Genomic DNA, 25,857 nt, shown 5'->3' with positions numbered 1-25,857 from the left:
AATAGGAAAGAGCAATACCTTGCAGAACCCACCCACCCACCCACATGTGACTCACTTATGTTTTTGTTTTGACTAGTGATACTTGCTGGCAGGCGAAAGTTGCTCATGCTTCAGTCATCTGCTTTCTTAAGAAAGATCAATTTTTCTTTCGATGTATCCTAAATGAAAAGCAGCTGCTGCATCCACTGATTTCTTTTAATCCAGCCCTTCCTTCAAGCATCTTAGGTTTGCTCTTTGGCCTAGTAGAGTATAAAACAGAGCTACTTGGTCAATCCCGTACCATTTTACATGTTTCTGTGCTACGTCCAAGACCACAGCTGTCAAGGGTGCCCTGTCATGCATGGGCTAATCCCAGACCAGAAGTAATGCACCTACTTCAGAACAGCGTTGAGTGTGAGCCAATATGCACACTTAAGAAAGAAAGCCTCGGTTTGCACACAGCCCAAATCTAAAGAAACTGCTTGGAGTCATTTTTGGAGTTGGCCTGCATAGTGCAGGAATGAGTGGGAGGGCCTACTTTACAGTGGGAACTCTGGGCAGGGTACCTCGAGACTGTGGACAAGCCCATAGTCTTTTCATGTGATCAGCCCAAAATAATTAAATTCTCTGCCAAACTTCCTCAGAGTTTTATTTTCCTTGTCCAATTTAGACCACAGGGAGGTGTCTTCTTTCAGTGATCTGTGAGAACTGTTGTTTCTGTAGAAACGGCTGGCTGGGATATGGCACATCCATCCTACAAGCACTAACATCTGTGTCCACCATGAAAAATGTTTTGAAACATAGGTAGGCTGAGAAAGGAGAAGTCAAAAGGGACTTTTATCAATTCTGAAAATGGCAAATGACATTATGCTGGCCACAACAATGTTCTCCTCTTCTGACGTCCACAAATAAGATGCATTTTTGCAATACTGACAAACTAAAAATTACATTTTGTATAATGGGAATATAGTCTTATGGAACCCTTCACATGTGTGAGTATCTGAGAGCCAGGCATTTATTTCTCTACAATCTTTATATCACCCGAGGAAACTTTCCCACCTTCCCCCACTCTGTGTATAGAGTGAGTTACTTCAGGCTGGAACAACTCAGATTTCTTTGATTCAGCTTCTGGCTTATCTGCCCAGCTACTCAATGGGGCTGTGAGCCAAGTAGACTTTTCAGAGAGAAGATAGTGGGCTTTACATCATCTGACTGAGAAAAATCTCTTCCATGCCTCTGTGAAAAAGGCTGTTGTTAATGTTTAGTTATGCCCAAGGCCTTCAGTGGTCCTAGTTCCACATGCAGGTGGTTTATTATCACTTTATTGCTTATGATCCTCTGTTTTCCTTCTAAAGGGGCACATCTACATAAGATGCTTACAGTGGGGCTGCCTAATTAGCTTTTCCGTAAAGTCTCAACATCTATACATGTGACCCTATTAGGCTGCAGGAAACTAATTAACTCCACCTCAGGTTAGTGCTTGTAAATACAAGTCCTGTCCTGTGGCAGAGTTCTTTAGTGTGCAGTAATGCATGTGTAGACGCTGCTGGGGCTGGCTGGGGCATAAGGGTGCTTCAGTGCGGGGGCTGCCTGCTAGCTAGCCCTGTACTGGAGCACCCTTGTGCCCCATCCAGCCCCTCCACAGCAGGTTGAGCCAGGTGGGAGCAGACCTGGGCTGGTTGGCTGATCCCTGGAGCCCCCTGCCAGCCAAGGCTGCACCAACCCAACTCAATATGCTGTGGTCCTGGGTGCATGTGAAGATGTGGTGCCCAGGAACAATAATCTCCGTTGCAAATTATGCTAGTTTCACATGTAGATGGGCCCAAGGTGATTTATCAGCTTCATAGGTCCTTGCTGCAGCTCACCAAAGTAGGCAAATTCCTGGTGGGCCAGCTCTTTCTTGGTGTCTTCTCTTTCACTGAAAGCTTTCTGGCCCAAGGTAGGTCACCACATCCATCTGTCTGCCAACTTTAGACTGGAGATGTTGTTACTATGCTTTAATTTTGTCTGAAACATTGTAGCTGCTGCTTGGGTGGAGAGTTTGTCTTTACCTGGCAGTCATCTCTCAAACCCTTTCTGCAAAATCCACAAATATTCCTAATGAATCTATTTGTGAAGACTTAACCATTTGTTCCACTTCATTCAAGAAGAAAACAAAGGACAGAGGTAATTTCCCTTAACTTTGCAATACGCTCTTGTCTTTTAACCATGGCACGGATTTCCTTATGACAGTTTTTTTTAACATCTCTTACTTGGATGGGGAGGCCTTTTAGCGTGCTTCAAAGTAGAGTTGGTTCAAAATTTGAAAAATGTCAATATTTTGATGAAATTTTGAAATAAAGGGAAACCCCTTACTGGATTATTTATACAATTTCCTCCTTTATTTATGTGATAAATTAGAGAGCTGATCCCACTTTGTTTTAATTTTGAGAATTTTGGCAAAATTAAAAAAAGTTCTGAAAACAAATAAAGCAAGAGTGGAAACAACATTCAACTGTCATTTTCTGACCATCTTGTGTCATTAACTGGTGAATTTAAGATTTTAAGAAATGTAGTGCATTTTGTTCGTCCAACATTTCTGCAGTCAGTTGGCAAATGTGCCTCTTTTTCTTCATAGTACTACCATAAATAATATCGTCAACCGTTGACACATTTAAAATAGAACTGCTGTCAGACTGCTAGCTTGAATGTCATTATGACATGCGTTCCTTGAACTGCCATATTACTCTATTTTTATTAAAACTATGAGAATAATTGTTTTTTTTTCCTTTTCTTTTTGCTTGGGATTCAGAAAAATCAATTAAACATTTTGAGTACAACTGAAATATCTTTTTATACTCAGTGAATTTAAATGTTGGGGTGAGGTTCCTTCATTTCCTTTCATTTCTGACATGAACAAATTAGCATCTTTTACTGAAAAAAAATATTCTGGCCAAAAATTTCAGAGATCTCCAGTTTTGATGTCAAAATCAAATCACTTAATTATGTTCTTCCTCATTAGTGATTCTTCCGTGGCTGAAGTCCTGTGACAATCTTCTGAGATGTGTATATGCTGGAGATTCTTAGGCCCAAATCCTGATTCACCTTCAGGAGCTAAATGCCACCTAGATCCTCCTAGATGAATATGTGCCACTTACCTGGATTTTAGATCCTATTCCCATCTACCTGAACAGATTTGTCCTCTGAGCATGTTTGGGAGGGATTCACTAGGATTATTCGTGCAATCCCAGAACCTAGGGCACCCTGCCACTATGGACAGTGCCCATCCCATTGGGCCACAGTGCTCCCCCTCTAATTTGCATTCTTGCCTTCTAATGCAAGTATTTTTCTCTTGGATGGCCAGCTTTAAATGGGGCTAAAGGACAATGTTCCCTCTAAGGTGTAGTGATCTGTGAGCATGCTGCTTTGGTTCGTGAGTGCGCTGCTTCGGTCTGTTCCTGAATTGGTTTCATAGTTCTTCGCAGTGCTTTACTCTGTTAAATTTACACCTTTTAAAATAAAACAACAAAAACAACAACAACAAAAGAATAGGAATAAGGTTGGAAATCCCATCATGTGCATCTCTCACCAACACACACACAAATCAAATGGGAAACCAATCCAAATGGTGGCTGCTAAAGAGCAGATTCGTTCAAATATTCTGAGGTTGCAAAAGTTTGCATTTCCTTCTGAAATGAAAGTTCGGGCAGGCAGGACTTGGGGGAATGACACGATCTCAATATAGGAAAAACACCTGCAAAATCCAACATGCTGGAAACATGGGACTTTTCTGACTACAAGATGTAAACATATGAAGAAACAACAGGGAAACAGCCCAGTGCATCCCAACAATCACTTACACATGGGGGACAAGAGCGTGGTTGCCTTTGGCTCAGTCAGGTTGGCACCACTAACCCCATGCAGAGCAGCTCCCCTTCCCGATTTCCACCAGTGCCTCATGTGGGAGGAGAATCAGGTTTCACTCACTTTATCCTCTTTTCTTCCGAGATCATGTCAGAGCACCCGATCTGCAAGGCCAGAATCCAAACCATCCCACCCCATCAGCTCAGCATCCCACCAGCATCCCTGCCTCCTTGCTTTATCCCAGAGCATTGAATGCCATTTGCAGGGGGGCACTTCCCCATCTGCATTCAGGACTTCCCAGCCCCAGCCCTTGTCCCCACCCCTGCCTCACCTTGGGGGTGAGGAGGCACATGGCATCAGGGCTGGGGAGTGGAGCAGTTCCCTGGAGCCAATGGAGCCTGCATGGTGCCCGGCTCTGCCCCAGCTCCAGCCCCCAGCCCCACCCCCACCTCAGGGAGGAGCCGCCGTGTGCCCAGAGTGAGGAGTGGAGCGGAGGAGTGAGCTTACTACCAGTAAGTGTCCTGTGCTGGCCCTGATGCCTCTGCTGTGCTCCGTGTTCAAAGTTTATAGGAAGCTACAGCCCAGCTGCTCTCCAAGCAGGTGTGCGATATTAAAAAGTTACTGCACGGCAAGATATTTTATTGTGCGTGGCTGTATACGCCCACAGCTTAGAGGGAACATTGGTGGAGGATGCTCTCACCCTTGCCTAGTGTCTGGTCTGGTTGTAAGACCACGTTTGCAGGAAAGAGGAAGATGAATGGTTAGACTTTCTGAGGTCGAGTGGAGGCAATTGGTGCTATTTATGCATTTGAGATGATCTGGGCTTTGGACAACTGAATAGCATCTAAAGTGAATACACGCATACTAAGTTGACTTAATTTAAGTCAATTTAGTTAAGTCACCTTATTTTAAGTCATGTATACACATGTACAGTTCCTTGACACGGTGGCAGTCATCTTGTGAGCTATGTTCACTTAACTAATGTGACTGAAGATCTTGGAGCTGTATTATCTTGTGCTGCATTTAAGTCAACTCTGCTACACATACATGTGTACACTCTGATAGTTAAGTCGACTTAAAATGTTAAATTGGCTAAACTGTCAGAAAGTTTGTACATTTGTATGCACCCAGATATCTATAGGTGAAATGGAATTTGGGCCAAACTATCTATCAACTAGAACACAGCAGACAACAATGAAATATCCTTAAGTGTGTCAGACTAGCTAGTATAAATTAAAATATCTAGGAACACTGGTATGCACTCAAAACCTGGATTTTATTGCCCCTTATTTAACCCTGGATTTTATCCCAAGCAGTTGATGCAGTACTATATAGTCCTCATCCGCCTTTCCTGCCGTTACCACTGGAAAAATATTGTGTAAATATATGAATCGTCTCTTGACTTGAGCCTCTTGATGGCCATGAACAATTTTCTAGTGTCTGGTCTGGCTGGACAGCTAAATCCCCTTGACTGATATTCATTCTCTGACCTAACAGGCTCCGTGGAAGCAGTAAATCACTTGCTGTGGCTCAAGGTATGATAAAATTAATATGTTTGGGACTTGAAAAGGAGATTTAGGGAGTTAGTCTCTAGGTACCTTTGAAAATCCCTGCTGCAAAGGTTGATTCTTTTTTGATTTCCTTGGTCAGATGCATAATCTCAGTTTTAAAATGAGACTTACTTTTCTTCGTTAGCTTTTCTAGGGTTCAGTAACAAGAGCTCATTATTTGATGCCAGGCTTAGGGAAGGAGGACTAGAGCCAAAAAACATAGGGTTTTCAGCTATATTATACCAGTTTTATTTTATGTTTTCCTGGTCTCATGGCATAAGTTTGTAATTCAGCTCAGCAGACTGGCTGTTAATGTCACCAGTAAATGTTGTGTATTGGTTTCCAGATTATTTGGAGCTGTTTAAGCAAAGGCTGAAGAACATATGTGAACAAATGGTAAGGGAAGTCAGTGCTTCAGAAAGTTAATAGCATAGTGGAAATTTTGGATGTGATGTTGATGTCTCATAGACAAAAATGTAAATGGGTCAGAAGAAATCCACAAACAATCTAGCCTGATGTGGCTTGATACAAATTTGAGGAGGGCTCCAAAATTTACTTTTTTGGTCAAAAGAAATAAAGGGAAAGAAACAACCTCCCCGAAAAGTCTTTCTTTTTCCTCTCTTTCTGCTGTCTAGTCTATTTTCTTTTCCTTTTGGGTCACTGGAAAGGGACAAAAGTGTGGGGAGAAGCTGAAATATTTTTGGTTTGAATTTCTACCCCCAAAAATTCTGGGAGTGTTCACTCGCTTTGCAAAGTATACTCAGTGTTTGTGAGCATTCTGGCAGACAGATATTACACCACTTACTAATAGATTACTTACAGTCAAAGAAATCATAGGATCATGGGAAAATAGGCTAGAAGGGACCTCACAGGGTCATCTAGGCAGGATTATCCCTAAGTGACCCATCCCAGCTAAGTGTCTGTCTAAGATTACTGATATTCACAGAAAGATCACTTCAGACTGGACATAAGGAAAACTCCAGTGACTATAAAGTTAGTGGAGAACATTGTATTTGCTTGCTCATGGTTTAGCAGGTGAGACCTCTAGGACAGCCTGGCATCATGCATCCTGCCAGCGCGCGTTGATGTAGGTGTTTGTAAATTGGCCATAGTGGTCAATGAATGCCTGCATTATGATGGACTATGAACCTCTCCTGTTAATATACTCTCTTGCATGAAATAGAATCAGGATGGATTCATACATTCTATTGATCAGACCTGCACAATTTAGGAACCTATCTATTCAAGCCCCACAATTATTACAGGATTTCATAAACATTAGGGCTGGAAGGGACCTCGGAAGAGCTTCGAGTCCAGCTCCATGCCCCAAGGGCAGGAAGTCAGCAGGGTTCATAGGATCCCAGCAAGGTAAACATCTAAATGTCTCTTGAAGGTGTTCAAAGTAGGTGCTTGAGCCACCTCCAATGGCAGTCACTGACAGACCTTGGGGGCTTGGGCAGTAAAGAAGTTCTTTCCTATGTCCAGCCTGAAACTGTCATGGAAGAGTTTGTGACTGTTCGACCTTGTCTGGACCAGTGCAAAGTATTCCTCTTTGGAGGTGGATCCAGTCCTCCATCCTTCGTATGTCTTTCTTTTTAGATGCAGGAGGTCTGCTAGTTCCCTGCAGAGCCAAGGGGGCTGCTATGCCCTTTCGTTGCCTTTCCTTCAAGATGGGATAGACTTTTCTTGTGCATCCAGGATCACTCCCTTGAGGAGCAACTACTCTTCCTGGACTCCCTTCCCTTTTGGGTCATGGTCCCTTAGGGCCTCACTGACAAGCCTCCTGATCTTGTCAAAGTCAGCTTTCCTGAAGTCGAGGACTTCAGTATTGCTGACTGACTTGCCAGCTTTACAGCAGATGGTGAAGGTGATCAGCTCATGGTCACTGTCACCCAGCTTCCCTTCGATCGTTAGGTTGCTGATTAGGTCATCCCCCATTGCCAGTACCAGGTGAAGAAGTGCTTTGCCTCTTGTCGGCCCATAGCCTTCTTGAGTCAGATAGAGCTCATCCACGCATGTGAGAAAGCTTTGTGACCGTTCAGTTTGGCCAAGTGGTCTTCCCATGAGATGTCTGGGTAGTTGAAGTCTCCATGACAATGATGCACCAGGAGCATGTGGCCTCAGTCAATTCCCTGGTGAACTCCTGGTCAAGTTCTTGACTTTGGGTGGGAAGTCTGTAGTAGACTCCCACCATTGTGTCCCCTGTGCCGTGTTCCCCACAAATTTTAACCCAGAGGGTCTCCAGTCATCCGCCAATGTCAGTTTGCAAGGACACGTAGCTTTCCTTGACATAGAGAACTACACCTCCACCCCTTTTGTCCACATGATCTCTCCTGCACAGGGTACAGCCATCTATACGTGTGGTCCAGTCATGGGTGGAGTCTCACCAGGACTCTGTTATCCCTATGACATATTGTGTTAAGCAGGAGGACAAGTTCCTTTTGTTTATTCCCCAAGCTCCTGACATTTGTGTACAGACAGACAGGTGTCCCCTTGGGGGCCCTTGCCTTGCCTACAGATCATTCCAGGGCTGGGGCAGGGGTGGGCTCCCTTAAGTGCCTTGGTCTGCTGACTTTGCAAGGGTTGCTCAGCAGGCCAGCAGTGGCGGTAGTCTCCCCACCCCTGGCAGGTTTAGTTTAAAGCCCGGTGGAGCAGGTCAGCCAGTCTGGCTGAGAAGAGCCTCCTCCCCAGCAGAGAGAGGTGGAGGCCATCCCTTCCCAGCAGCTCACTGCCTCTTTCACCAAAGAGTGGACTGTGGTCATGGAAGCCAAAGCCTTCACGATGACACCAGCACCACAGTCTTTGGTTTGCTACCTCAATCCTCCTCTCCCTCCTCAGCCCGTACCCCAAAAACTGGGAGGATCAAGGAGAACACCATCTGTGCCCCCAACCCCTTAAGCCCCACTTCCAGGGACTTCCAAGGAATATTTACAAATTTTACAAACCTAGGTGACAGTAGAATATTAATTATATTGCAATAGCCATTGACCCAAGTCCAGATTTTTCAACCACAAAATCATTGTTGGAAAAACCATAATTCTCTTATCAGTTATCAGTTTCCACAGAGTGGAAGTAACAAGAATCTGGAATGTTATTGGGTCTCATCTAAATACTTGACATACTGAGGCAGGCTCCTCATGCTGCTTGATGAATGTGTTTTCTGTATGCACGAGGTTACAGCTAGCTACTAGTCAATTCATATTTCCATTACTATGTGGTCCCACCAGTGTGTGCTTATGGTCAGAAGTGGCAGTTTGCATAGGGGTGAGCTGGCATTAAAAGCACATCTCCAGGTGCATGTGGTCCCATCAGCTGTTGCTGTTGTGCTACTTCTAGTCACAAGCTACTCCAGCCTTCTGACAGTCTCTGAAGCCCCTGTCAACCTTGTGGCAGATGCTTCCACAAAGATGACACAAGAAAGACAAATTCCTCCCTAGAAAGTAGCAGGCCTTCACCCAGGTCATGAGACACTCACACCCAAGTACCTGCCAGGAAGCAAATTTCACAGGCCTCCCATAATTCCAAGAGCTGAAGAAGATTAGAAGCCTCACAACACCTGGCAGGCACACACAGAGCAGCACAGTCAGTCAGGAGGCAATAAATCTTGAGATTTGAGTTCCAATAACTGTACTGCTAGTCACAGACCCAGTCACCTTTGATGCAGATGCATGGCATTTTAACAGCTTGCTACTGCTATGTCAACAATGTGGTCTGGCAGCAGCACAGTTGCGTTTTTTATGCAGTGAACAGCATGTAGTTACGTATGTTCTGGTTAACATGTACTGATTAGAAGGCTTGAGTCAACAGTACATCTGATGATAAACCTAAATTATTTTCATGTCTTATCACAAGACTTTCCATGAAAGTTTTTATGGAAATGTTTAGCAGCCTTAATCAGAAGTCTGTGCACACATTCTTCTGTCTAATCAACTGATTAATGCAGGAATTCAGTAAATATTCAGTCATTTTGGAGTGGGAACTTGAAGCTTGTCCAAAATTTTCCAGTAATACATAATTTCCCTGGAAAATGCTGATTCAGAGCTCAGGTTCTGCTGGAAAACTTCTGTTTTCCTATTTGTTAGGTGTACTGCTATGGAATTTAGGCTTCAGATGAAGGAAGATCTGTAGCAATCCTGGTCAAAGGATTGTCCTTGGAGTGGGTATCCAGGGAGCCCCTTGCCCCAAGAGTGGCAGGTCGGGGAATCTGGAAGCCATTGGGTTCCCTCATTTGGCAGCTGCTGAGTGAGGCTGATATGATTCTCTTATGAAGTATCAGAAGCTCATTTGGCAGCTACAGGCTATAGGAACTGATAAACTGAGTGGTTACAATTCTCATGGTAATACAAGGCATTTTTATATGTGCTGTTGGGGTGGGGGGCACTTTAATTAGAGGGGCTCCAAGCGCCTCTCTAATTAAAGCATCCACAGTGTCTTGTGTATCAGCATCCCCATGCTTCAAAACGGTAGCGGGGGATGCTTGAACTAAGGAAGGTAATCCCGACGAGGATCAAAGGGAGCAGGAGAGCACACAAGCCTCCATGGCTCACCAAAAGCATCCGGGAATGTCTCCTTGCTAAAAAGGAGGCTTACACCCAATGGAAAGAAGGGGTCATCTCCAGGGAGGACTATTCTGCAGTTGCTCGGGGATATAGGGGGGTAGTTAGGAAGGCCAAGGCGGAGATGGAACTGGGACTAGCTTCCCAGATTAAGGAGAATAAGAAGTCCTTTTTTAAATACATAGGGGGTAAAAAGAAGGTCCCGGGTAATGTGGGGCCCTTGCAGGACACGTTGGGAAACTTGGTCGTCACACCAGACGACAAAGCTAACATGTTTAACGATTTCTTTGTCTCCGTCTTCCTAAGTAGGGACCAGGACAGCCACCTCCCTGCTGGGCCCCCCTTGGGCCCCGGGGGAGGCACACCTAAGCCAAGGGTTTGTGAGGATTTAGTTAGGGAGCTTCTGGAGGGGTTGGACGTATTCAAGTCAGCCGGCCCGGATGATCTCCACCCTAGAGTTCTAAAGGAATTGGCACAGGTCATTGCAAGTCCCCTGTCATGGCTTTCTGAGCACTCGTGGTGCCCTGGAGAGGTACCGGAGGACTGGAAGAGGGCCAACATGGTTCCCATCTTCAAAAAAGGGAGGAGGGATGACCCAGGAAACTATAGGCCAGTTAGTCTTACCTCGATCCTAGGCAAGCTGTTCGAGAAAATTATGCTGGCACACATCCAGGAGGGGCCAGCAGGGGACTGCATGCTTAGGGGCAACCAGCATGGGTTCATCAGTGGCAGGTCCTGTCAGACCAACCTGGTGTCCTTTTACAATCAGATCACCACATCATTAGATGCAGGGGTAGCAGTGGACATAGTCTTCTTGGACTTCCGGAAGGCTTTTGACACTGTCTCTCACCCTGTTCTCATTAAGAAACTGGGGGGCTGTGGTGTCGACACCCACATAGTCAAATGGGTCGCCAACTGGCTGGAGGGCCGCACCCAGAGGGTGGTAGCGGATGGGTCCTTCTCAACCTGGAAGGACGTGGGCAGTGGGGTCCCGCAGGGCTCGGTCCTCGGGCCTGCACTGTTCAACATCTTCATCAGTGATTTGGACGAGGGGGTAAAAAGCACGCTGTTCAAATTTGCTGATGACACTAAGATGTGGGGGGACGTGGGCACACTAGAAGGAAGCAACAGGATACAATCAGAGCTAGACAGGTTACAAGGGTGGGCGGATGAGAATAGGTTGGGTTTCAACACAGACAAGTGCAAGGTGATGCACCTGGGGAGGAACAACCGGCACCATACCTACCGGCTGGGGAACTCCCCTCTTGTCAGCACGGAGGCGGAAAAGGATCTTGGGGTCATCATTGACTCCAAGATGAACACTCGTACGATCAGAAAACAACAGGGCAGGCCCTATAAGGAGAGGCTATGGGACCTGAACCTGTTCAGCCTCCACAAGGGAAGGCTGAGGGGTGATCTTGCGGCCTGTTATAAACTAGTTGGGGGGATCAGCAGGCACTGGGGAAGTCCCTGTTCCCCCGAGCACCGCCAGGAGTGACCAGGAATAACGGTCACAAGTTGGCAGAGGGTAGGTTTAGGCTAGATATCAGGAGGCGCTACTTCATGGTCAGGGCGGCTAGGGTCTGGAACCAACTTCCAAGAGAAGTGATGCAGGCTCCTACCCTGGGGGTTTTTAAGAGGAGGTTAGATGAACACCTTGCTGGGGTCGTTTGACCCCAGTACTCTTTCCTGCCGTGGCAGGGGGTCGGACTAGATCTGTGGAGGCTGGCTGGAGTGCACTATTTAGCACACTCCAGCAGACTTGATTGAGTCTGCTTCTGGCACATCTGCAGGTATCTGCAGATCTGGAGAAGAAGGTTGATCCTATGGTTGAGGTACTAAACTGGGATTTAGATTATTTCTAACTGCTAGCTCTTCCAGAGATCTACTCAGTGATTTGGAGCAAGTCACGTAGGCTATGTTTATACAGAGTAAGACAGTACTGTGCTGAGATGGACTGCAGCCATGTGGAGGCACGCCACTGTCTGCTCTGCATATGGTAGCTCACAAACTGGAAGCAGTATAGTTACACCATAGCTGGTGAGAACTACTAATGCTATGTTGTTTGGATTATTAGCCTCTTACTGATGCATTACAATGTCTGACACAGTGGATTCCTGTTCTCAGGTGGTCCCTGCAGACGATATTGTATAAACATCGCCTAGATGACCGTTCATAAATATTAACAAGAGAAAAGCCAAAGAGGCTTACGGGTGTCATGATCACTCTGGCTTTGTCTTTAAAAGTAACACCATGTTCATCATTTTTGAATTTCAGAGACTCCCAGTGTTTCACTCAGACTTCGATAAAATAGAAGACTGTTCACTGTATCCCTTTTTAGGCTGACAACAGAAGTGATGTGGTTGCATCTGTTCGTTCTGTCCAACTGATCTGAGCTTTCAAAGAATTACACAGCAAAGACCAAACTGATTTCCTTTGTACCTGGAGATGTAGGTATTGCTAGAAGCAAAAGCAAATCAACTTGCTGAGGAATCATGTTTCCCTTAAAATCTTTTTACTAAATCTCTTAGCAAACTTCTGAACTTCATGTTACCAAATTTTTCACCTCTTGCCCTGAGGAGTGAATTTCAGGTTTCTTTCTTTACTGTTTCTTTTGCAAATGTTTATATTCTGTTCATGCAAGTCCCCTTATGACTCACATAATTCTGAGTGAATACTAGTGCATAAGAGAGATAAGGTCATATTCTCAGCAAATGTAAATTGGCATCGTTCCTTTGGACTTTGCTGACTACACCTGCCAAAGAAATGGCTTATTTTTATGTTTTTCATTTAAAACAATGCCAGGCAAACCCAGGACACAAATTTCAGAGCCAAATTTGCCAGATTCATAGGGACATCTCCATGCAAAATTTCACTTTAGTTCATTCTGTCCTTTGGGACTGGAAAAAAAGATCATCTTGCGATCCAAAGTTGGTGGTTCCGATCTAGGCTTGTTTCCAGCTGTGAGCATTTATTGATGAGTTCTTACATTACTCCTAATTGACGGTTGTTGTTACTATTGTGGTGGAACACAGAAGTCTCACATCCCCTGGGGCCATGCAAATAATCCACAAGAAGACACTCTTCTCCCCCTGAAGAACTGGTAGCCGCAGTTGCCGTGCCTGTATTTGGATGAGGCATTAGGCAGTTAGCAGCAGTTCTTATCTGTTGCTCTCTGGCAGAAGCTACAACCATTGAGGCACTGAATATCTGGACTCAGTCTAGCTTTTGGATTCTGTTTCAGTGGATGGTAGATCTTGAGCAGCTTCCACTCCTCCATACTCTTGCCTAGGCGTATGCATTGAACGACTTGTTGTGATGGGTGCAGGACTCTGCATAGGCAGATTCATCAGGCACCTGACTAGAGTCCTTATGCATACACCGTGATCCAGAGGGACAACAGTTGTCTACTATCTGGATTAAAGCTCATGCATGCCTGACTCCTAGGGTGCCTATACACAAGGATGGAGGCTGCTCCGCTCTGCTGGAATTCCACTGCGTTAGAGCAGAATGGATTAATAAAGTCTGCCAGATGGTGGCAATTGCCAATCTCCAGCAGCCTCCTGCATCTTGTGTATCAGTGTCCCCATGCTTAAAAATGGTGGTGGGGGCACTTGAACTAAAGTTCCTTGAATGAGCTTTAGTCAAGCACCCCCACTGCCATTTTTAAGCATGGGATGCTGATACAGGAGATGCGGTGCTGCTTTAATTAGAGTGCCTCTCAGAGCCTCTCTAATTAAAGCATGGCCCCCACCATCCCCAGAGCATATGTAAAAGTGCCCCTAGTGTTGAGCATGATGTTCTTAATATCTTTGACTCATACAAGTAGAACTAAAAAAACAAAGGCCCAGAAATGCATTGCTTGAAACTGCTGTCCTGAACATATTTCATAGATGTATGTTGTTCCTACTTTGCTGCTTGCCTCTGCCTCAGGGGGCCATCAATTGCCATGCCTGTGTTTGCAGGAAGAAAGAAACTGCAGCTTGTGTGATGATGTTTTTTATTTCTCCTGAGGACCAGCTGGCTTTGGAGTATACATGTTGTGGGCTGGATCCTGCTTTTGTTTATACTGCTGTAAATCTAGAGTCTTGTTGTTGTAATCAAGATCCGAGTTTGGCTTTGTGTCCACGGGCAGAATGCATCTACTTCTTTAAAACTCTGGGAGAATTTTTTGTGTGTCAGTTTTCCTTCTTTTTCAGGAGAAATCCAATCCATTTACTCCATCTTTGTCTCTTGGAAATGTAGACAGAGCCTGTTTTGTTTGAAGATTTTACTCACAATGTGGAGCTAGGATAAGTTTGCTTCTGTGCTAGAGCGTGCTTAAAAAGCAGTTCCAGCCTATACAGTAGTTAGAGAGACTTTTGCTAACGGGAACAAAATCAGATTCACTGAATGATCAGATACCGGGGTGCAATGTTTGATTTTCATGGCTAGGCCATTGTAAGGATCCTTTTTACTCCTCAGAACCAGGGAGTGAGTTCAGCTCCCCTGTAACTTAGAGCAACCGACATCCACACAATATGGCCAAGTTATGCCATCCTGGAAGAACTTCCTAGGGCAATCTCCACTGGTACAGGTTCACAAGAGCAGAACGTACCCTGGACAAGCCCCGTCTTGTTTTTGGCTGCACGCCTGGTTAATAGTCAGCTTTATGCTCCTTTGGACTTCCTGTAATGCAGTGAAACCTAAGCTGCACACTCTGGCCAGCTTTCTGATGCATTTACATACTCTGAGCAACTGAAAAATATGGCCCTTCTTGTGACTGGATGCACACTTGACTAACAATCAACTTTATGCTTCTTTGGACTTCCCTTAAACCAGTGGGACCCCAGCTGCACATTCAGGTCAGCTTTCCAATGGATTACATACTCTTGCACAATTGCAAAACAACTGGGCAGCAGGGTAAGCAACTGGCTCCAAGAATTTTATTTTCCTTTCTGAAAAAAGGAATGTCTTCTTATTCTACTTAGGCAAGCATCCAGCAATGCTGTCATCTGGAACTCAGACGTAAACATTTTAGGGAGTTTAAAATTATTCCTCTATGTTTTACTGCCTCTTGACACTTGGTTTTGTGGATGCATTTCCAAAGTCCAATATGGAAATGCAACCGGGGGTGGGGAGCTCGATCCTCCCCCCAACCCAATGACCAAATAGTGAATGTCTGTTGGTTTGGGGAGAGTGAGGGGTCACTGTAACTCATGGCACTTTCTGCATAGTGCCATGAGTTACAGCAGGGAGCTGCATGTCTATTGGCGCCTAATGTGTAATGATCCTGATAGAATCTGCAGAGGCCTGTTCCTGTTCTTTTATGATATTTAGCTAATATAAAACACTCATATTTTTTAACAAGCTATAGCTAATGCATCAGACCTATTGGGGCAATTATACCAGTCGAAAACAGGGCCTGAAGTCTTTGAAATTGGTCAATCTCTAGAGCAGAGTGGGCAATTATTTTGGGTGGAGGGCCACTTAATGAGTTCTCGTGAGCCATTGAGGGCTGCATGGATAGCCCCGCTCCTTGACAGGAGCCCCTCCCCCTTGTTGCCCTCTTTGGACTTAAAGTCCCACCCCTAACCCATGACCTTTGCCACCAGAAGTCTCTCCTCACCTCCCAGGGGAAGGTGCCTGAGGCTTCCATCCCATGCTGCACAGTGGAGGAGGCAGCTGGCTCCAGTGCCTGAGGCTTTCCTCCTATGCCCAGCGAGCGCAGGGGCTGTGCATGCATGGCAGGGAATGCCAGTGATACAGATGGCCCCAGGGAGGCTGCAGCCCTCATTGCAATGTGCAGTGTTGGCCAGAGCCATGGCCCACTGGCCACCTGTGCCCTGAGCACCCCATCTACTGCTGCCATCACCTGCCGGGACTGCGCGTCATGGGGGTGGTTTGTGAGGGGTTCCTACACCCCCCACCCTCCCTCACATCCACACGCTGCCAGATGAGCTCCATGCTGCCGCTGCCCCTCTGGGTGCAGGCTCCGCACTGCTGCCAGCCCCAGCCCCATGCTCTGTGCTTCCACCCAGCTGTATCCCTGCCCCAGCCACTTGGATACAGATTTTATCTGTCCTTAGTAATGGCAAAATACTGTTTTTTTTGTCTGAAATAAAACCTGAGGGGAATGAAACTATATTGTGGCTAGGCATACAGTAAAGAGTGCTGTTCCTGATTAACCAAATTCAGGGACTTATTGTCACTCAGCTCAGTTGCTGAGGGAGTAAAGGAATGATTGCTCCTGACCGTTTTCCAATAGCTACTTCAGTACAGCAACATGGTAGCATTTCTGGCCCTGGTCTCTGGCTCCAACAAGCATCTTCAGTCTGTTCCACCCCACCCTTTTATCTGCCCTATGTACTGCCAAACAAAGAGCCCCCATGAGCCTGGACTCTGTGCTGTACATAGGCACCGACTTTTATTTTTTCTGGGGGCTGAGGGGGTTAAGATAATGGACATGTGGAAAGTTTTATGCATTTCAGGTAAAGGCCCTCTTCCAAAGGGGGCCCAGGGCCCTCAGGTCCTCATGTATTCAGCTCCCTTGTTGTGGTGTCTTGTGCAGCTCCCTGTATCCAGCCCTGCCTTAGTTAGATGAATTGAGGTAGTTTAACTGATAGGGCAGTTGCCAAGCCAAATGCTGTCAAAGTCAGATTTGCACCTAAAAGCCTTTTTGAAATATCCCATTTAAAAACAAAATTTAAAAGAACACAGTTAACTGGAAAAGGATATTTAACTCACAACTGGTTATTGCTAAATTATTTACAGTACACCACAAGACTAAATAAAAATAATCTGGTTTCCTTTTTTCTGCTAGATGTGAATGAGTACAGCTCAATACGTAGCAAGCATTGAGGTTGTTTGGTGTACAATGACCTCGTGACTTCTGGCTCTCTTCTTTATATTTGATTTTTATTGCAAATGACTTCCCTATCCAGTGCTAACAGCTTGATATAGTTTACCCTCATTGCAAAAGAGGACAGAACTTTGCCTCACATCCGGCATATAAAGGCGGTTGCCTCAAGGGAAAACCTGACAGTATTTAAACCAATACCCAGAAATCTGTACCTATTACCATTCCACAGAGTTTTCAAGAATATGTCATATGTCTATGATACATTAATTGTCTCATTTATCTCAATTCAATTCCATTGCTGGAAAGACGGAATTCAGTTTTCTTTTAAATTGTTTTTGGGGTGTGTGGGTGTGTAAGAGCAGTGTCTACAGAACCCTATGTGGGAAGCTTGATTCTGAAGGTGATTTTGAAGGATGACCTCAACAACAAGAAATCCAGGACAAAGGTTCACATTCCAAAATAAGCCTGTATCATAAGTGACAGAAAAGAAATCTTTCTGAGTTGTTTCTCCTCTGGAAGACAAGTAGTAGAGTTATTCTTTCCTTCCTTAGCTGGCACATGTAGCTGTTTCTATTGACCTTTATAGGCTTTTTTGGCCTATACTCAAACTTTGCAATCTGCAAAGTGCTCTCAACTTTTACTAGAATCCATCTTTAATTTAATGGAGTTATTCCTGATTTTTACTGGGATAAGTAAGCTCAGAATTAGGCTCAAGGGAGCTGAAGGCTCTTGCAATGAATCTTTGTGGAGGTACTTACGAGAGTTAAAAGCCAAAATGACATTGAAAATTAGTAATTTAGGACACCTAATTCCCTTTATCTTCATTAAAAATCCTAGCCTTAATACATTGCAGTAGGTGCTCATAATTGGATCCTTATGAAAGGTATTAAACATGTATTGTAAGTGATTGCATATGCCATACGGCAGATTACATTGGAAAGATGAACAGGAGTATCCAGCATCATTCATCATGGGAGTAGTATGAATTCCCTATTTGGCTCCCAATTGTGTGTGTGTGTGTGTGTGTGTGTGTGTGTGAGTGAGTATGCACACTTTTTTTTCCTGCACAAACCTGTTATGACATAACTGGAGCTGTTATCCATTAACCCCTTTTTGGCAGAAATTGGATACACAAGGGTAGCTATGTTTGTCTTGTTTAAAATAGACATATCTGGAAAAGTGAGAGTGCATTTCCAATGGGAGATATGGGCTAGGGACAGAAATTACACATAAACTGGTATAAGTGATTGGAATTTGGTTCAAATCTGTAACACAACAGAAGTTCAGTGCACATAAACCCATTTCAAAATGGCTGAAACCAGTTTAAGAGAAACCTGGGTTGATGTAGTATATGAGACAACTGATTTGGTTAAATCAGTTTGTTGAACTTCTGAATCAACTCCCCTCCAGAATCAAGTTAATTCACAGTCTTCCAGTATCCCAGGATGTTTGCACCTTCCCTGTAAACCTCCCCTTGCAGGGTGAGTGGGCTAGCCTCGGCCCAAACTGTCTGCTCCAGATGCATGCTCTAGCGCCCCCAGCTTTTGGCCTGGGCCACTGCAGGCATGTGACTGCATTCCGGAATCAAAAGTGAACATTTGTTCACTTATTTATTGGTTTAATCTATGCAGTTTAGACTAACTTGAGATGACTGAATTGATTCAGCCTTGGGTTTTTGACTGCCTGTACTTAGCCATGAGGTTAGAAAGCAAAATGTGTAATAAGAGAAAGATCCTAAGCATCTTTAAACATGCATAGCTTTATTGGCCATGTCTCCATATGTTTAACAGTTCTTTTGTATGTAATATGCATCTTAGTTGAGCTTATTATTACTTACCAGGGGGAAAAAAAACAACAACTTTGTGCATGGGATGGAGTCATAACACCTGAAACATACTTGTTTTGTAATATTTCTTCACCACAGAATCATAGAAAATTGGAAGGGACCTTAGGAAGTCATCTAGTCCAACCCCCTGTTCAAAGCAGGACCATCCCCAAGCCAAGATCATCCCAGCCAAGGTTTGTCTAGCTGGGTCTTAAAAACCTCCAAGGATGGAGATTCCACAACTTCTCTGGGTAACCTGTTCCAGTGTTTACTACCATCCTAGTGAGAAATTTTTTCCTAATATCTAACCTAAACTTCCCTTGCTGCAGACCATTGCTCCTTGTTCTGTCATCTGCCACCACTGAGATCAGTCCAGCTCCATGATGTCTGGCAGACTTAGATAATGACACAAAGATCTGGTTGTGACCTTGAAATCAAGTAAATGACAGCACAACACAACAAAGTCAATAGGAAAACAACAGACAAGGACAAGAGGACCTTAAGGATGGATTGGACATAATGCCATCAGCTTTTGCAGCCATTTATAACAGTAACAACAGTATTGACTTAAGGCCTATCTTTCCCCCTCCAGATTTCACTAAGGGACAATTAGGTCACTACAGGCATAATTAAGGTGTAATGAATGTACATCTCCCTTTGCCTGGGTTGTGCCAGAAATACACTGCATTATATACAACCTTCCAGAAGCCCAGCTGGATGTGGTCCAAGGTGTTGCCTCATATATAGCAATGATAAAGAGATCTCTAGACAAAGACTAGGGAAAGTGCTTATCTAAAATGAACAAGCAAGGAATGAGTAGACAGATTCTGTATGAGAGAGTTCTGCTTTTTCAATGAAACATGACAACTTACAAAAGTGAATGTCAATTAATTTAGGGGCTATAGGCTTTACAGGCAGGATAGAGAAGGAAGGAAAGGCAGGGGTGTGGCACTGTATGTCAAGGAGCACTACACTTCCTCTGCCAGCAAAATGGGGTCAGAAGAAGGGCAGGCTGAAGTGCTCTGGGTCAAGATTCAAGGGGGCTGTGGGGAGAGCGATTTGACAGTGGGGGTCTACTACAGACCCCCCAACCAAGGGGAGGAGCTGGACCAGGAATTTTCAGGCCAGCTTGCAGAGGCACTTAAGGCAAGAGATGTAGTTGTCATGGGTGATTTTAATTACCCAGACATCTGCTGGGAGGAACAGTCAGCCAGGACGGACCGTTCCAGGAGGTTCCTGGCTGGGATACAGGACCTCCACTTAATTCAGGACGTGCATGGTCCCACCAGAGGAAATGCCCTGTTGGACCTGGTCCTAGCCACAGGCGATGACCTGGTGAGGGGCCTCCAGGTCCTTGACCACCTGGGTGATAGTGATCATCGCTTGCTGGAATTCACCATCCAGCGCAGGGTGTCAAGGGCCTGCAGCAAGACGGTAGCCCTAGACTTTAGGAGGGCCAACTTCAACAAGTTGAGGACACTAGTGGGAGAGGCACTGGGGTCCTTGAGGGCAGGGGAACTCAGTGTCCAGGACGAGTGGTCATTCCTTAAGGAACCGATACTACTCAGGGCCCAAGGGGTGTCCAACCCAACAAGAAGCAAGGGGGGCAAGAGTGCCCGAAAGCCCCCCTGGCTCACCAAGGGCATTCGGGAATGCCTGCTTGCCAAAAAGGCAGCGTATGCCCAGTGGAAGGGGGGTGCCTCCCCTGCTCGGGCCTGTAGGGGGGCTGTCAGGAAAGCTAAGGTGGACATAGAGCTAGGACTAGCATCCAAGATCAAGGATAATAAAAAATCCTTTTTCAAATATATAGGGAGGATGAAGAAGGCACTGGGTAATGTGGGGCCCCTGCAAAGTACGCTGGGCAATCTGGTGGTTGCGCCAGAGGAGAAAGCGGAATTCTTTAACCAATTCTTCACCTCCATTTTCTTGTGCAGGGACCGGGACTTCCCTGCTGTGATGCCAGATGGACTTGAGGGGAACGCCTCCAGACCTCAGGTTGGGGAGAACCAGGTTAGAGAGCTTCTGGAGGGGCTGGACGTGTTCAAGTCAGCAGGTCCAGATGCTCTCCACCCCAGGGTGTTGAGGGAGCTAGCTGGGGTTATTGCAGGGCCCTTGGCACGGCTTTATGAGTGCTCGTGGTGCTCGGGCCAGCTGCCGGATGACTGGAAGATAGCTAACGTGGTCTCTATCTTCAAAAAAGGACCTTTTTCTTCAAAAAAGAGAGGACCTGGGCAACTATAGGCCTGTCAGTCTTACCTCAATCCTAGGGAAACTCTTTGAGAAGATCCTCAAGGAGCACATCTGTGATGAGCCAGCTTCAGGGATGATGCTCAAGAGCAACCAGCACGGTTTCATTAGGGGCAGGTCATGTCAGACCAACCTGATTGCCTTTTATGATCAGGTCACAAAGGCAATGGATGCAAGTGTCGCTGTGGACGTAGTCTTTCTAGACTTCAGCAAGGCCTTTGACACCTTCTCCCACCCCATCCTCATTAAAAAACTAGGTGACTGTGGCATTGATGCCTACACAGTTAGATGGATTGCAGATTGGCTCAAGGGTTGTACTCAGAGGGTGGTGGTGGACGGGTCATATTCAACCTGGGAGGAAGTGGGAAGCAGAGTCCCCCAGGGCTCGGTCCTTGGGCACGCGCTGTTCAATTTCTTCATCAGTGATCTGGACAATGGGGTGAAAAGCAACCTGTTTAAATACGCTGATGATACCAACATTTGGGGTGAGGTGAGCATGCTAGTAGGGAGAGAAAGATTGCAACAAGACCTGGATAGGTTACAGGAGTGGGCTGACATAAACAGGATGCATTTCAATACTGACAAGTGCAGGGTGCTGCACTTGGGCAGTAGTAACCAGCAGCACACTTATAGAACGAGAAACTCCCTTCTTGAGAGCATGGAGGCAGAAACGGATCTTGGAGTCATTATTGACTCCAAGATGAACATGGGCCGACAATGCGAGGTCACGGTTGGTAGGGCTAACCGCACCTTGTCGTGCATCCACAGGTGCATCTCAAGTAGAGCCAGGGAGATGATCCTCCCCCTCTATGCGACGCTGGTCAGGCCACAGCTCTGGCCGCATCCAGTTCTGTGCACCCCATTTCAGGAGGGATGTGGACAACATTGAAAGGGTCCAGGGGAGGGCCGCCTGCATGATCCGGGGACAACAGGGCAGGCCCTATAATGAAAGACTGTGGGACCTAAACCTGTTCAGCCTTCACAAGAGGAGGCTGAGGGGGGACCTGTTGACTGTCTATAAACTCACTAGGGGGAACCAGAAGGGTTTGGGGGAGACACTGTTTCCCCTAGCACCCCTTGGCATATCAAGGAATAATGGACACAAGTTACTGGAGAGTAGGTTTAGATTAAACATCCACAAGAACTACTTCACAGTTAGGGCGGCTAGGAGCTGGAACCAACTTCCAAGGGAAGTGGTGCTGGCTTCTACCCTGGGGATCTTTAAGAAGAGGCTTGATGCCTACCTGGCTGGCCTCATTTGAGTCCAGTTTTTTCTCCCGCCCAGGCAGGGGGTCGGACTTGAAGATCTACAAGTTCCCTTCCAACCCTACTTCTATGAATCTATGATTCTATGAATTAAAGAAGGCCAAACCTTGGTGGGTTGAAGTTTGATTTGGTGCAGAATCCTACTGTAGTTTTCAAATAAGGATGTATAGAAGCTACAGTTGGATCTTGGTCTGGATGGTAGTTTCTGTAGTCTAATGGTTTCCATGCAGCCCATTTTAAAGACTGGAGTCCTTGGCAAACTTGTGGTTGAGATCTAGGTTCAGACTTGAATTCTTTTCAAATCTAACATTTCATAGATTGTTTGTATCCAGGGTTTATGGCTTTTACCTGACCCTCTCACAAACTTACAAGTGTTTTACTTCTGCAAAATTGGGGCTAGAAGACTTATGCAAATTTTTTTGGTGAGGTTGTTGACACCGTCTGCTTGTGGTCATATGAGAATTACCAGGAAAAACAGTCTTTCTCATATTAATCATGAACTTTTCTTTTCCTATTTCAAATCCCATTTCTTGTCCAGAATTTAAACAGTTTCTGATCTCACATTCTCCCTTTTCATCTGACTGCAGTTTTTTTCTTTCCCACATTATAAGTCTTGCATATCTATCACATAAAACAGAAGAGTTATTAGATCTGATACAAGAAGCTAATTAATGGGATAGCCCATTTAATGTTAAATGAATTATTTGACGATCATTTATTGGCACACCCTCCTTGCATCTGAGAGATATTTGAAATCACAAAAAGCACAATTCCTAATCAACATCAAACAAATACAGTGGCCTTAGCCATAAGACATTTTGCAGCTGTCTTTTTATAAGGTACATATCCAGATGGCCTAGCAAATGATTTCATGTAATAGGATACTGCATTTCTCAGAACAGGGACATGGTCATTTTTTCCAAGAAAATGTCAGCAGAACTATCATGGTTTTTTTTCGCTGAGTATTTCTAGTCCTAAATAATAAATATTGTAGAATCATGTTTAATGTCAGAAGACATTCTAGTAGAGGCACTTCATGTTTTATTTGTTAGAGTGGCTCCTAGTAAACTAGTTCTCAGGATTTCCACCCTAATTAGCAATTGCCAGAATTGCCCTAGGTTGGAGAAATTGGGATAACATCAGCTGTTGAAAATCAGTGTAGGTGCATGGACTTCAAGTATGATGAACCATGGACATAAAACAGCGGGAATTGCTCAAGCAGTTTCTGCTGTCTGTTGGGATGCAAGAGACATCAGTATCTCTGCAATAGTTTCTGTTGCTTCTTATGAATAGATAATCCCTATGTGGGATGATATCTGCAACAGGAAGGGAGAGGCAACATGCTGTTTTTACTACAAGTAGGATGCTTGTTCTAAATACGGTACACAGTTTCACTTTAAAGTTTTGGAACTGGGTTTATTTGAGGAAGCCTTTGTATTGAGGAAATGGAACAGCCTACAGGGCAAGGTGGACTCACTGTCACCTACGCATTTGTATTTATGAGTCACTTGATGTTTAAGCCAGCTGCTGACATTACTTATTTTCAGAAGTCTGTCAAGTTGTTTTTTAACATGTACTTGAGGACCGAAGTCACTTATTCATGGTATCCTAGGTGATGGTTTCTTGTCAGCCTTCCACAACAAAATAGTTGTGGAATCTTTTGGACCAATTTCCCCTCCCTCTGACACCAGGGAAATTACTTTTAATTACATATAACAATGTAGAAATAAAGCCCGTTAATTTCTAAGTAATTGTTACTGGATCCAGATTTTATCCAGAAATGAAGACTTCTAGATCTCATAAAGGTTTTCTTGGAAGCAAGTCTAGCCTAATTTGCTTTTTCCCCCCCAGAAATCATCAAGAAAATGCTGGAAATATTCTCTGTACAACTGATCAATGGGCAAAGAAAATGGCTGTGTAGATAGTGGGGCCTGGGGAGAAACTAACAAATGTAGATTAATCTGTGTGACTTCCTATCTGAAAAACAGAATGTCCTTACCCAGGAGAAACTTTCCATCACCAGTCCTCCTGTACAATATGAAGCATCTTAACAAGAAAGAAGCAAAATTCAACATCCTGCTTGCCATCAGACATCTCAGAGGTAAACAGACTGCTCCAACTTTTATCTGAGCCTAATTTGTATTAAATGAACTTTTCCACCTGGGAGAGCTTATACCACCCTCCAGCTCTCCTGTGCAATAGGAAGTTTAATTTCTACCTGGGAGAAATTTTACAACTTTTGCATTCTTTTTGCCTGAGAAAGGGTGCATGTGCCCAAAAGCTTTCAAATAAAGATTTTTTTTTTCCCCTGCAACTATCTAGTTGGTCTAGTAAAAAATATCGCCTCTAACATACTGCCTGCTTTATGCAAAAAGCAATAATTTATCATATATTAGATGTGGGGTGAATTCCTTAAATGTTGGGACTGAATTGATAACCTAGGAGGTCCCATCCTATCCTCAGTTCCTAAGAACAAAGGGGGATTATATTGCTCTTTATGCTTAAAAATATATTCTTATGTTAGAGAGCAAATCACCAGCAATTGATTGTCAGTCAGCAGTCTGAATATCAGAAAAAATGTTCTGATGGTAAAATCTATAAGGCTGTGGCTGAAATCTTGTTATAACTTGAATCATTTTAAACTGGATTACACAAATCCATTATAAAAACACTGCTTTTCCATGAAATGTTTTAGCTGAAGATATATTTACATATGAAGAAGCTGAGACATGGTGAGGTAAAGGTGCAGATCTGTAGTAGGACTTAGGTGCTTAAAGAGGGTCTTATAAGACATTCAGGCACTGTAGCAGGCCTAGGCCCCAAGGGCAGCCATGATGCTCCCTGGTGGCCATGTGACTCCTACTCCCACCCTGGCTCTTCAGGGTCCCTCACTTTTTTCCCTGACCTGCCACGCCTTCATGTATCCTATAGTGTATAGGGAGGTTGCCTTCAGGGTCCCAAAGTAAGCCTCAGTTCCCCAGCCAGGTGATCATTGCAGTGTCTACCTGGCCCCAGTGTTGTCCCCCAGGCACTGAATTGTGGCCTTAGGGCACCTGTCACCTTGTGGGCTTTTTTTGTGGCCCCTGTCCTCCCTATAGCCACCCCCATATCTCACAGATCATAGAATCATAGAAGTAGGGTCGGAAGGGAACTTGTCGATCTTCAAGTCTGACCCCCTGCCTAGGCAGGATAAAAAACTGGGCCCAAATGAGGCCAGCCAGGTAGGCATCAAGCCTCCTCTTAAAGACCCCCAGGGTGGGAGCCAGCACCACTTCCCTTGGAAGTTGGTTCCAGATCCAGCCGCCCTGACTGTGAAGTAGTTCTTATGGATGTCTAATGTAAACCTCCTCTCCAACAACTTGTGTCCATTATTCCTTGTTATGCCAGGGGGTGCTAGGGGAAACAAGGTCTCCCCCAAACCCTTCTGGTCCCCCCCTAGTGAGTTTATAGACGGTCACCAGGTCCCCCCTCAGCCTTCTCTTGTGAAGGCTGAACAGGTTCAGGTCCTGCAGTCTCTCATTGTAGGGTCTGCTTTGTTGTCCCAGGATCATGCAGGTGGCCCTTCCCTGGACCCTCTCAATGTAGTCCATGATGTTAGCCTTGCTCCATGCACCAGCCTGTACAGGCTTCAGCCCTCTTGACTTTGGCCTGCTAGCTGGTGTAGCTGTGACTCCTAAGCGTAGGGCTACTTGTTCTGGCCTGACTTCTTAGTCCCAGCCTTTTTGCAGTTGTGCCTCACTTTCTCGGGGC

The 25,857-nt window shown here is 45.1% G+C and overlaps 1 long non-coding RNA gene across 1 annotated transcript in view; it reads left to right on the top strand.

Annotated features, from left to right (window-relative positions):
* LOC149855468 (uncharacterized) overlaps positions 1-25,857 on the top strand; it is a 40,279-nt gene that overhangs the window by 5,595 nt on the left and 8,827 nt on the right. The window contains exon 2 of the long non-coding RNA XR_016438564.1: positions 24,096-24,208. This is a non-coding gene — a long non-coding RNA (uncharacterized LOC149855468). The remainder of the gene's footprint in view (positions 1-24,095; positions 24,209-25,857) is intronic.

The sequence above is a fragment of the Crocodylus siamensis genome, chromosome 11, assembly GCF_052110815.1.
Source record: "Crocodylus siamensis isolate JL-2025a chromosome 11, ASM5211081v1, whole genome shotgun sequence".
Classification (NCBI taxonomy): domain Eukaryota; kingdom Metazoa; phylum Chordata; order Crocodylia; family Crocodylidae; genus Crocodylus; species Crocodylus siamensis.
The sequence above is the reverse complement of the archived record's forward strand: the minus strand, read 5'-3'. Positions and strand labels throughout refer to the sequence as shown.